The sequence below is a fragment of the Somniosus microcephalus genome, unplaced genomic scaffold, assembly GCF_052327205.1.
Source record: "Somniosus microcephalus isolate GS21.2 unplaced genomic scaffold, FLI_Smic_1.0 scaffold4, whole genome shotgun sequence".
NCBI lineage: Eukaryota > Metazoa > Chordata > Chondrichthyes > Squaliformes > Somniosidae > Somniosus > Somniosus microcephalus.
In genome coordinates, this window is record NW_028225191.1 from 1,218,816 (window position 1) to 1,230,947 (window position 12,132).

A 12,132-nucleotide genomic window follows, 5' to 3' on the forward strand; every position below is an offset into this window, starting at 1 on the left:
CTTCAGAAGAGCAATGGTCCCAACACTGACCCTGGGAGACACCACTGTTTACATCCCTCCAGTCTGAACATCCATTAACCACTACTCTCTGTCCTTTACAAAACTTCCTATCCACACTGCCCCACTCCCTTTAATACCGTGAGCCTTAACTTGTCCTCCCACTTTTAAAGGTTTGTGTACCTGAGCCGCTTGTTTCCTACAATACAACACTGTCAGTGACTACACTTCCAAAGTACTTCATTGGCTGTGAAGCACATTGCGACGTCCTGAGGTGGTGAAAGGTGCTATATAAATGCAAGTCTTTCTTTCTTGTAGGTTTTAGAGATATTAACATAACAAGGCTAAAATTCATTGACATCAAATGTCTTATGTAATATGCATTATGGGAAAGAGAAGTTTAGTCTGAGTTAGAAACTCAAACAGCTGTTTCATTGCAGACAGGTCGCTATGGCAACACTGATAAGACATTCCATTCACTGAATCGACTGGTTGCAATCTGTAATCAGATCAGGGGAAAGAACAGGGTGTGTCTGTTATTAAACACAATATAAGCTTAAAGCAGAGTGAGTAGTAGAATAGTGTAGGTATTGTCATATACCTAACCAATAACGGATTCAACTCAGAAGAACAACAAACTGGTTTTTAATGTTGAATTCGATTATTTACAGCAGACAACGGAGATTGATGTTGGAGAGCTGTGGAACAGGTCTTTCCCCAGCGGGGACGCCACGAGGACTGACTAGGCAGTCCGGAGGTTTGTGCGATGACGTCATCACGTTTGCGTCGTAACGTCATTGCTTTGTTCGCGTTTCCCACGCTTGGGGCATCACGTGACTTGTGTGATGACGTTAGCACGTGTATGTCCGCGTCATCGCGTTTACCCAGCACCCGGCACTGTAGCTGGCCGTTGCAGCCGAAGTCACGGGAGCGGGAGGCACCCGGCGCTGCAGCTGGCTGATGCGGCTGAAGTCGTGGGCGCGGGAGGCTGAGCTGTGCCGGCGGCCGTCGCGGGAGCGGGAGGCTGAGCTGCGCTGGCGGCCGTCGCGGGAGCAGTCACGTGACATGCGTCGTGACATCACTGTGTTCTTAAATGGGCAACGCCCCGTGCAAGCAAACTATATACAACGTTGAAGGGAATTCTGTACAACAGGTAAGTGACATTCGGTAGTGCCACTACATACGCCCCCCCAGAATTCCCTTCAACGTACAAAGTCAAATGGTGAAGTGGTCCGACTAGCTTGTCTGAAGGAATCCTGTAGTGCCGAGGCGGAGGCTGTTGGGCAGCTGGCGATCAGGCAGGCGCTTGTATGATCTGCCGTAACGACGAAGGTGTCCGGTGGTCTCGGCGGTCGTGCTGTCTCAACTTGGCGGGCGAGGTCTAAAGATGCTGGTTGTGAAAGGATCCTTATGCGCGTCATCATGGCGAATAAAACATATCCATCATGCGAAGGACCGTAGAGACGTGCGACCTCTGCAGCCAGTGGCTCAAAGCGGGCGCCGGGGCGAAACAGCTGGCCGCGTCATAGTGACTGGCAGGTTGGGCAGACGTGGACCATGGCGTTGTCGGTGTTGTTAGGAAGTCCCCTGTCGAACAAAATCTGCAGGAACGCCGTAACGGGGATCCAGGAGGAAATGAACGTGGGCCTAGTCAGTCGGGTAACTTGCTGAGCAGGCGAGCAAACTCATTGGCAGTCGGGAACACACGGAATGGTGCATGCCGTAGTGTTACCACGGTAACTCTGAAACGAGCTAACAGTTGCTGCGTTGATCAGTGATCAGGGATGGACAGCAATCGTCCCGCGTGGCCAGTCGCGGCCACGGGATGCCCGTAGACCCATACCTCATTGTTCGGAGTGTCGGTTGTTGTTTCGTTCATGGGGAAAACTGCCGGGAGTGCGGCAATGCCTCGCTTTCATGCCGAGCTGCACGCGGTAGTTTACACAAACCAGCAGGCTGACGGGCTGGTGCGGTGTCGGCGGGGGATGAGTCGTCGTGGCTCACGAGGGATGGGTCCTCGTGGTTCGCGAGGGATGGGTCCTCGTGGTTCGCGAGGGATGGGTCCTCGTGCTTCGTGAGGGATGGGTCCTCATGGTTCGCGAGGAGTGCGTCCTTGTGGTTTGCGGGGGTGAGTCCTCGTGGTACCTCTGCAGGGGCGCGCACTGATCTTGTGGGCCCGAACGTGCCATACCCACGCTGTAAGGGATTTAAACTTGCTGTTCCTTGAAGGGTGTCAAGGAGGCGGACGACCCCAGAGTCGGTAGAGCAGTCGAGTATGGAGACCTCGTTGGTCTGCACCACATCAATGTTCTAGGCGAACGGGGCTTCCACCTGAAGAAAGCACGAGGGCGATTGTTGCTCCAAGGGTAGCTGAGCGAAACGGCTTTAGCTTCCATGCGTGCTTCTTTTGTGAAAATCGTTCACAAAACTTGGGGTCTGGCTGCGCTGCTTTCGTGAAAAACGTGCACGAAAAACGGAGTCACCAATCAATGTAGGAATTGATGAGCTCCCACACTCACGTCGTCTGGTCACCAATGTAGGTATTGGTGGTCGTCGACTGTTGTTCATTGGTCGTTGTTCATCGGATGTTGTTCGCCATGCTCTTCTTCTGTGAAATCGTTCACAGAGACGGGTTTCAGACTGTGCGCTGTTTCCGTGGAAAACGTTCACGGAGACGGGGTCACCAATGTAGGTGTTGGACGAATTCAGCTGTGCACGTTGTTCATCTTCTGTGAAGGCGAGGTTTCGGGGTCACCAATGTAGGTGTTGTTGGCTGTGCTTCTTCCGCGAAAACCATTCACGGATACGGGGTCACCAATGTAGGTGTTGTTGGCTGCGCTTCTTCCGCGAAAAACGTTCACGGATACGGGGTCACCAATGTAGATATTGTCGTATACCTAACCAATAACGGAGTTCAACTCAGAAGAACAACAAACTGGTTTTTAATGTTGAACCAACCAGAGATCAGGCCATCTTAGACTGGGTATTATGTAACGAGAAAGGATTAATTAGCAATTTTGTTGTAAGAGGCCCCTTGGGTCGGGGCGATCATAATATGATCGAATTCTTCATTAAGATGGAGAATGAAGTAGTTGACTCGGAGACTAGGGTCCTCAATTTAAATAAAGGAAACTATGATGGCCTGAGGAGCGAGTTGGGTAGGATTGATTGGGGAATGGCACTCAAAGGGTTGATGGTGGATAGGCAATGGCAAACATTCAAAGACCGAATGGATGAACTACAGAATTTGTTCATCCCATTTTGGCATAAAAATAAAACAAAAAAGCTGACCCAACCATGGCTAACAAGGGAAATAAGGGATAGCATAAGGTCCAAGGAGAGGGCATATAAATTGGCCAGAAAAAGCAATAATCCTGAGGATTGGGAGCAGTTTAAATTCAACAAAGTGGGACAAAGGGATTAATTAAGAAAGGGAAAATAGAATATGAGAGTAAGCTTGCAGAGAACATAAAAACTGACTGTAAAAGCTTTTATAGATATGTGAAGAGAAAAAGATTGGTGAAGTCAAGTGTAGGTCCCTTGCAGTCAGAATCGGGGGAATTTATAATGGGGAACAAAGAAATGGCTGACCAACTAAATACATATTTTGGTTCTGTCTTCACAAAGGAGGACACAAATAACCTCCCAGAGATGCCAGGGAACATAGGGTCTGATGAAAGGGTGGAACTGAAAGGAATCAGTATTTGTAGGGAAATGGTGTTCGGAAAATTGATGGGACTGAAGGCCAATAAATCGCCAGGGCCTGATAATCTACATCCCAGGGTACTTAAGGAAGTGGCCCTAGAAATAGTAGATGCATTGCTGGTCATCTTCCAGAACTCGATAGACTCTGGAACGGTACCCATGGATTGGCGGGTAGCTAATATTACCCCACTATTCAAAAAAGGTGGTAGAGAAAAGGCGGGGAATTATAGACCGGTAAGCTTGACATCGGTAGTGGGGAAAATGCTAGAGTCCATTATAAAAGATGTAATAGCAGAGCACTTGGAAAGCAGTGACTGGATTGGACAAAGTCAACATGGATTTACAAAAGGTAAATCATGCTTGACTAATCTACTGGAATTTTTTGAGGATGTAACTGGTAAAATAGATAAGGGAGAACCAGTGGATGTGGTGTATTTGGACTTTCAGAAGGCTTTCGATAAGGTCCCGCATAAGAGATTAGCGTGCAAAGTTAAGGCACATGGGATTGGGGGCAAGGTATTGACTTGGATAGAGAACTGGTTGGCGGACAGAAATCAAAGAGTTGGAATAAACGGGTCGTTTTCCGAGTGGCAGGCAGTGACTAGTGGGGTACCGCAAGGATCGGTCCGAGGACCCCAGCTGTTCACAATATATATTAATGATCTGGACGAGGGAATTGGATGTAATATCTCCAAATTTGCAGACGACACAAAGCTGGGTGGGAGGGTATGCTGTGAGGAGGATGTCGTGAAACTCCAGCACGATTTGGACAGGTTGGGTGATTGGGCAGAAACATGGCAAATGCACTATAATGTGGATAAATGTGAGGTTATCCACTTTGGTGGCAAAAACAGGAAGGCAGATTATTATTTGAATGGTAATAGATTGGGAGAAGGGGAAGTGCAAAGAGACCTGGGTGTTCTTGTACATCAGTCGCTGAAGGTAAGCATGCAGGTGCAGCAGGCAGTTAAGAAGGCAAATGGTATGTTGGCCTTCGTAGCAAGAGGGTTTGAGTACAAGAACAAGGATGTCTTGCTGCAGTTGTACAGGGCCTTGGTGAGACCACACCTTGAGTATTGTGTGCAGTTTTGGTCGCCTTACCTGAGGAAGGACGTTCTTGCCATGGAAGGAGTGCAGCGAAGATTCACCAGACTGATACCTGGGATGGCAGGAATGACGTATGAGGAGAGATTATGTCGATTGGGCTTATACTCACTGGAGTTTAGAAGATTGAGAGGGAATCTCATCGAAACCTATAAAATTCTGTCAGGCCTGGACAGACTAGATGCAGGAAGGATGTTTCTGATGGCCGGGGAGTCCAGAACCAGGGGTCATAGTCTAAGGATAAGGGGTAAGCCATTTAGCACTGAAATGAGGAGGAATTTCTTCACCCAGAGAGTGGTGAACCTGTGGAATTCTCTGCCACAGAGGGCGCTGGAGGCCAGTTCATTAAGTATATTCAAGAAAGAGTTGGATATATTTCTTAAGGCTAAAGGGATCAAGGGATATGGGGAGAAGGCAGGGACCGGGTACTGAATTTGGATGATCAGCCATGATCTCATTGAATGGCGGAGCAGGCTTGAAGGGCCGAATGGCCTACTCCTGCTCCTATCTTCTATGTTTCTATGTTTGTGCACGGAGTGCTGTGCATTGAGTGCTGCTAGAGTTTTGTAAGAGGGAGAGTTCGGGCAAGTGGGAGTTGAGGGTGTGTTTTTGCTCTGTTTTGTTCCCCACTCCCAGGCTTAGACAGCGCTGCGGAAGCGGAGCAGCGAGACGAGTCAACCAAACAGGCCCCGCAGACAGTATTCAAGGAGGAGGTTGGTGATCAGGTGGTTGGTTGGTTTTCTTCCTTCTCATTTATTCCTTTAAGTTGGTAAGTCCTATTGAATAGTGGTGTAATAGTATCATCTATATCGGGGCAGAGGGTCTTCATAACTAATAATAATAAATGTAATTAATTACATAGATATGGGTGAACAAGTGATGTGCCACTGTTGTAAAATGTGGGAGCTGGTGGACCCTATTGAGGCTCACGGTGATTACATTTGCGATAAGTGTTTGCTGCTAGAGGAACTGAACCTCCATGTTAAAGAGCTTGAGACTGAGCTTCAGTCACTGTGACACATCAGGGAGGGGGAGAAATTCCTGGACTCTATGTTGCAGGAGGTGGTCACACCTATTAAATTAATTACTGCAGATGTAGTCCATGGTCAGGGACAGGACGTGTGACTACGAGTGAGGAAGGTACAGGGATCCAGGATGTAGTGTTGAAGGAGACGCAGCCCTTGCTCTTGTCAAGTAGGATCGAGGTTCTTACTCCCTGTGAGGGCGGGAGCGGAGACTGCAGGGAGGATGAGCAACCTGGCCACAGCACCGTGGTACAGGGGGCCATTCAAGTGGAGGGAGTGAAAAGAAATGTTGTAGTGGTAGGGGATAGTATCATTAGGGGGATAGATAGGGTTCTCTGCAGTCAAGAGCGGGAGTCCCGAAGGCTGTGTTGCCTGCCCGGTGCCAGCGTTAAGGACATCTCCTCTGGGCTGGAAAGAAATTTGGAGTGGGAGGGGGAGGATCCAGTTGTCGTGGTCCATGTTGGTACAAACGACGTAGATAGGACAAGGAAGACAGTTCTGTTAAAGGAGTATGAGCAGCTAGGGGTCAAATTAAAAAGCAGAACCTCAAGGGTAATAATCTCTGGGTTATTACCTGGGCCACGAGCGAATTTGGCTAGGATAAATAAAATTAAAGAGTTAAATGCGTGGCTCAAAGACTGGTGTGGGAGAAATGGGTTTTGCTTCTTGGGACACTGGCACCAGTACTGGGACAGGAGGGAGCTGTTCCGTTGGGACGGACTCCACTTGGCCAGTGCTGGGACTAGAGTCCTGGCAAATCGTATAACGAGGGCTGTAGAGAGGGCTTTAAACTAATTAGTTGGGGGGGGGAGGTTTCTAGAGAGCAAATAATAGAAATGACAACGGAGAAGGTCATAGACTTAGGTAGCAGTGGGGGAATTAAAAAACAGAATGTGTCAGGAAGGGACAGAAGGTATGGAGTAAAAAATAAAGTACTAAAAGGGGAAAAAACAGGAACTAAGTGTTACAAAAAAATTTGAAAGTTCTTTATCTGAATGCACGTAGCATTCGTAACAAAATGAATGAGTTAATGGCACAAATAACGACATGTGGGTATGATCTTGTGGCCATTACAGAAACATGGCTGCAGGGTGACCATGACTGGGAATTAAACATACCAGGTTATTTAACAATCAGGAAGGACAGGCAGGAAGGGAGGGGAGGTGGGGTGGCTATGTTAATAAAGGAAGGAATCACTATAATACAGAGAAATGATATTGGGTCAAAGGAGCAGGATAGTGAAACAGTTTGGGTGGAGATAAGGAATAATAAGGGGAAAAAACACTAGTGGGTGTAGTCTATAGGCCTCCGAACAGTTGCAACTCTGTTGGACGGAGTATTAATCAGGAAATAGTTGAGGCTTGTAATAAGGGAACAGCTATAATTATGGGGGATTTTAATTATCATATTAACTGGACAAATCAAATTGGGCAGTACAGCCTTGAGGATGAGTTCATTGAATGTATTAGGGATGGGTTTCTTGAGCAGTATGTAACTGAACCGATCAGGGGGCAAGCAACCTTAGATTTGGTCCTGTGTAATGAGACAGGATGAATTAAAAATGTCCTAGTGAAGGATCCCCTTGGAATGAGTGACCATAACATGGTTGAATTTCATATTCAATTGGAGGGTGAGAAGGTTGGATCTCAAACAAGCGTGCTGAGCTTGAATAAAGGAGACTATGAAGGTAAGAGAGCGGAATTGATTAGAGTGGACTGGGAAAATAGATTAAAGGGTAAGACGGTACATGATAAGTGGTGTACATTTAAGGAGTTATTTTACAACTTCCAAAAAATATATATTCTACTGAGGAAAAAAGGGTGTAAAAGAAAAGATAGACATCCGTGGCTAAGTAAAGTAATTAAGGATAGTATCCGACTAAAAACAAGGGCATATAAGGTAGCCAAATCTAGTGGGAGGACAGAAGATTGGGAAGTCTTTAAAAGACAGCAAAAAATAACTAAAAGATTGATTAAGAAAGGGAAGATAGATTATGAAAGTAAATTAGCAAAAAATATAAAAACAGACAGTAAAAGTTTCTATAGTTATATAAAAAGAAAAAGGGTGGCTAAAGTAAATGTTGGTCCCTTAGAGGATGAGACCGGGAAATTAATGGTGGGAAACATGGAGATGGCAAAAACGCTGAACAATTATTTTGTATCAGTCTTTACGGTAGAGGACACTAAGAATATCCCAACACTGGACAAACAGGAGCCCTAGGGGGGGAGAAGCTAAATACGATTAAAATCACTAAGGAAGTGGTACTTGGTATAATAATGGGACTCAAGGCAGATAAACCCCATGGACCTGATGGCTTGCATCCTAGGGTCTTGAGGGAAGTGGCGGTAGGGATTGTGGATGCATTGGTAATAATTTTCCAAAACTCCCTGGACTCAGCAAAGGTCCCTGCAGATTGGAAAACTGCTAATGTAACACCCTTATTTAAAAAGGGTAGTAGGCAGAAGGCTGGAAACTATAGACCTGTTAGCCTAACATCTGTGGTTGGTAAAATGTTAGAGTCCATTATTAAGGAGACAGTAACGGGGCATTTGGATAAACATAATTTAATAGGACAAACTCAGCATGGTTTCAGGAACGGGAAGTCATGTTTGACAAATTTGCTTGAGTTTTTTGAGGAAGTAACATGCAGGGTGGATAAAGGGGAACCAGTGGACGTAGTGTATTTAGACTTCCAAAAGGCATTTGACAAGGTGCCACACAAAAGATTATTGCTCAAGATAAAAAATCACGGGATTGGGGGTAATATTCTGGCGTGGGTGGAGGATTGGCTCTCTAACAGAAAGCAGAGAGTTGGGATAAATGGTTCGTTCTCAGACTGGCAACCAGTAACTAGTGGTGTTCCGCAGGGGTCAGTGCTGGGTCCCCAACTCTTTACAATCTATATTAACGATTTGGAGGAGGGGACCGAGTGTAACATATCAAAGTTTGCAGATGATACAAAGATGGGACGGAAAGTAGTGAGTGAGGAGGACATAAAAAACCTGCAAAGGGACATAGACAGACTAAGTAAGTGGGCAGAGATTTGGCAGATGGAATACAATACTGGAAAGTGTGAGGTTATGCACTTTGGCAGGAAAAATCATAGAGCAAGTTATTATCTTAATGGCAAGAAACTGGAAAGTACTGTAGTACAAAGGGATCTGGGGGTCCTGGTGCACGAAACTCAAAAAGTTAGTATGCAGGTGCAGCAAGTGATCAAGAAGGCCAATGGAATGTTGGCTTTTATTGCTAGGGGGATAGAATATAAAAACAGGGAGGTATTGCTGCAGTTGTACAAGGTATTGGTGAGACCGCACCTGGAATACTGCACACAGTTTTGGTGTCCATACTTAAGAAAAGACATACTTGCTCTTGAGTCAGTACAAAGAAGGTTCACTCGGTTAATCCCGGGGATGAGGGGGTGGTCATATGAGGAGAGGTTGAGTAGATTGGGACTCTACTCATTGGAGTTCAGAAGAATGAGAGGCGATCTTATTGAAACATATAAGATTGTGAAGGGGCTTGATCGGGTGGATGCGGTGAGGATGTTCCCAATGATGGGTGAAACTAGAACTAGGGGGCATAACCTTAGAATAAGGGGCTGCTCTTTCAAAACTGAGATGAGGAGAAACTTCTTCACTCAGAGGCTGGTAGGTTTGTGGAATTTGCTGCCCCAGAAAGCTGTGGAAGCTACATCATTAAATAAATTTAAAACAGAAATAGATAGTTTCCTAGAAGTAAAGGGAATTAAGGGTTACGGGGAGCGGGCAGGAAATTGGACGAGTCTAGGTTCGGAATGGTCATGGCCCTGTGGGTAGTGGAGTGGGCCCAGGGGCCGTGTAGCCTGGTTCTGCTCCTACTGTGTTCTAATTCTGTGTTAGATTTCAGGAGATGGTTTTATTCCTGTTCCTGGCTGGGGTGGAGATCGCCTTTACAGAAGGTAAGTACTGTAGAAAATATAGGGACAGAGTGATCTCCTGGACGAGTTTTGATCACCGAGATGGGTCGGAAAGGAATTTCCCAGATTTTTTCCTCCCAAATTGGCCATTGGGTCTTTTATCTGGCTTTTCGCCTCTCCCGGGAGATCACATGGTCTCGGGTGGATAGAAAGTGATAGACGATTTGAGGTTAGGATTAGATCAGCCATGATCTTATTGAATGGTGGAGCAGGCTCGAGGGGCCGATTGGCCTACTCCTGCTCCTTTTTCTTATGTTCTTATGTATTCCGAAATGGTCATAAGCGTATTTACTTTTTGGTCAGACAAAAATTGTTCAGACGGTATACAAAAAACGTTCAAAATTCCGCTCATTATCCGCTCATTATGATCGAGTGACGTGAAGGTTGACCAATCGTACAGTCGACCGATGCAATGGTCGACCAATCGCTGCATCACGGGGGCGGGTTCATTGCGTGTGCAGGCGGGCCATCCTAGAGTCGAGTGACGTGACGATTGACCAATCCTACACTTCAGTGACCTGATGGTTGACCAATCGGTGCGTGTGTGGGCGGGCCTAATCCTTCTCAGCTGAGGTGAGCGGCCGCCATCTTGATTCCAAACTCTTCATTTCTTTTTCCCACTTTCTGCGTGTTTCTTTTCAAATCTAGATTTCCAGCACAAAAGAAGTTGCTTTTAAAACACAAATTTTTTTTCAAAAAAGTTAAATAATTTGTAAATCTTTTCTCTAACCTCTATAATTTTCCTACCTTTCACCGTTTTTCCAGGCCTCGAAGCCTCGGCCTCTGTTGCCCAGCCACGCCCGAGCTAGGCACCTCCCGTCCCGCTCAACAAGTGGCCCGCGATCGCCGCCATCTTTCTAAAGGCTGGCCGGGCGGGTCTGAGCCGAGCATAGCCACCGCCACCATCTTTCTAAAGGCTGGTGGGGCGGCACGGAGCTCCACGGAGCCATCGCAGGCACTGGGCTCGGGTGCTTTGTGGCCTGCGTCCGAATGCTGGCTGCGGAGCTCGGGCTGCCCGGGGCGCTGCGCTCGGCTGGTGGGGCGGCACGGAGCTCCGCGGAGCCATCGCCAGCGCTGGGCTCGGGTGCTTTGTGGCCTGCGGCCAAACGGCGGCTGCGGAGCTCGGGCTGACCGGGGCGCTGCGCTCGGCTGGGCCATGTCAGTGCAGGTGCCCGAGGCCCTGGGGCCTAGCCTTCTCCAACCGCCGCCAGCAGCGCAACTCTCAACACTGGCAGAGTGGAGAGGGTCTGCTGGCTTCCCCCTCCCTTTCTCCCTCCCCTTCCCCCCATCCCCTCCACCTCCTTCCCCCATCCTTACCCCCCCACACCCTCTCCCACACACCCCCTTCCATCCCCCCTCCCTCTCACCCCTCTCCCCCCACCCCCTTTCCCCCACCCCTTTCCCCTTTCTCTCCTTCCCTCTGTCTCTGTCTCTCTCTCCCTCTCTGTCTCTCCCTCTCTCTCTGCCTCTCTCTCTTCCCCAGTCTCCCTCTCTCTCTCTCTCTTCCCCCCAGTCGCTCTCTCTTCCCCCCAGTCGCTCTCTCTTCCCCCAGTCGCTCTCTCTTCCCCCTAGTCGCTCTCTCTCTTCCCCCCAGTAACACTCTCTCTTCCCCCCAGTCGCTCTCTCACTTCCCCCCGTCGCTCTCTCTTCCCCCCAGTCACTCTCTCTCTTCCCCCCCAGTCACTCTCTCTCTTACCCCCAGTTGCTCTCTCTCTTCCCCCCAGTCGCTCTCTCTCTTCCCCCCAGTCGCTCTCTCTCTTCCCCCAAGTCGCTCTCTCTCTTCCCCCCAGTCACTCTCTCTCTTACCCCCAGTTGCTCTCTCTTCCCCCCCAGTCGCTCTCTCTTCCCCCCCAGTCGCTCTCTCTTCCCCCCCAGTCGCTCTCTCTTCCCCCCAGTCGCTCTCTCTTCCCCCCAGTCGCTCTCGCTCTTCCCCCAGTCGCTCTCTCTCTTCCCCCCAGTCGCTCTCTTCCCCCAGTCGCTCTCTCTCTTCCCCCAGTCGCTCTCTCTTCCCCCCAGTCGCTCTCTCTCTTCCCCCCAGTCGCTCTCTTCCCCCCCAGTCGCTCTCTCTTCCCCCGTCGCTCTCTCTTCCCCCCAGTCGCTCTCTCTCTTCCCCCCCAGTCGCTCTCTCTCTTCCCCCCAGTCGCTCTCTCTCTTCCCCCAGTCGCTCTCTCTTCCCCCCAGTCACTCTCTCTTCCCCCCAGTCACTCTCTCTTCCCCCCAGTCGCTCACTCTCTTCCCCCCCGTCGCTCTGTCTCTTCCCCCGTCGCTCTGTCTCTTCCCCCCGTCGCTCTCTCTTCCCCCCAGTCGCTCTCTCTTCACCCCAGTCGCTCTCTCTTCCCCCCA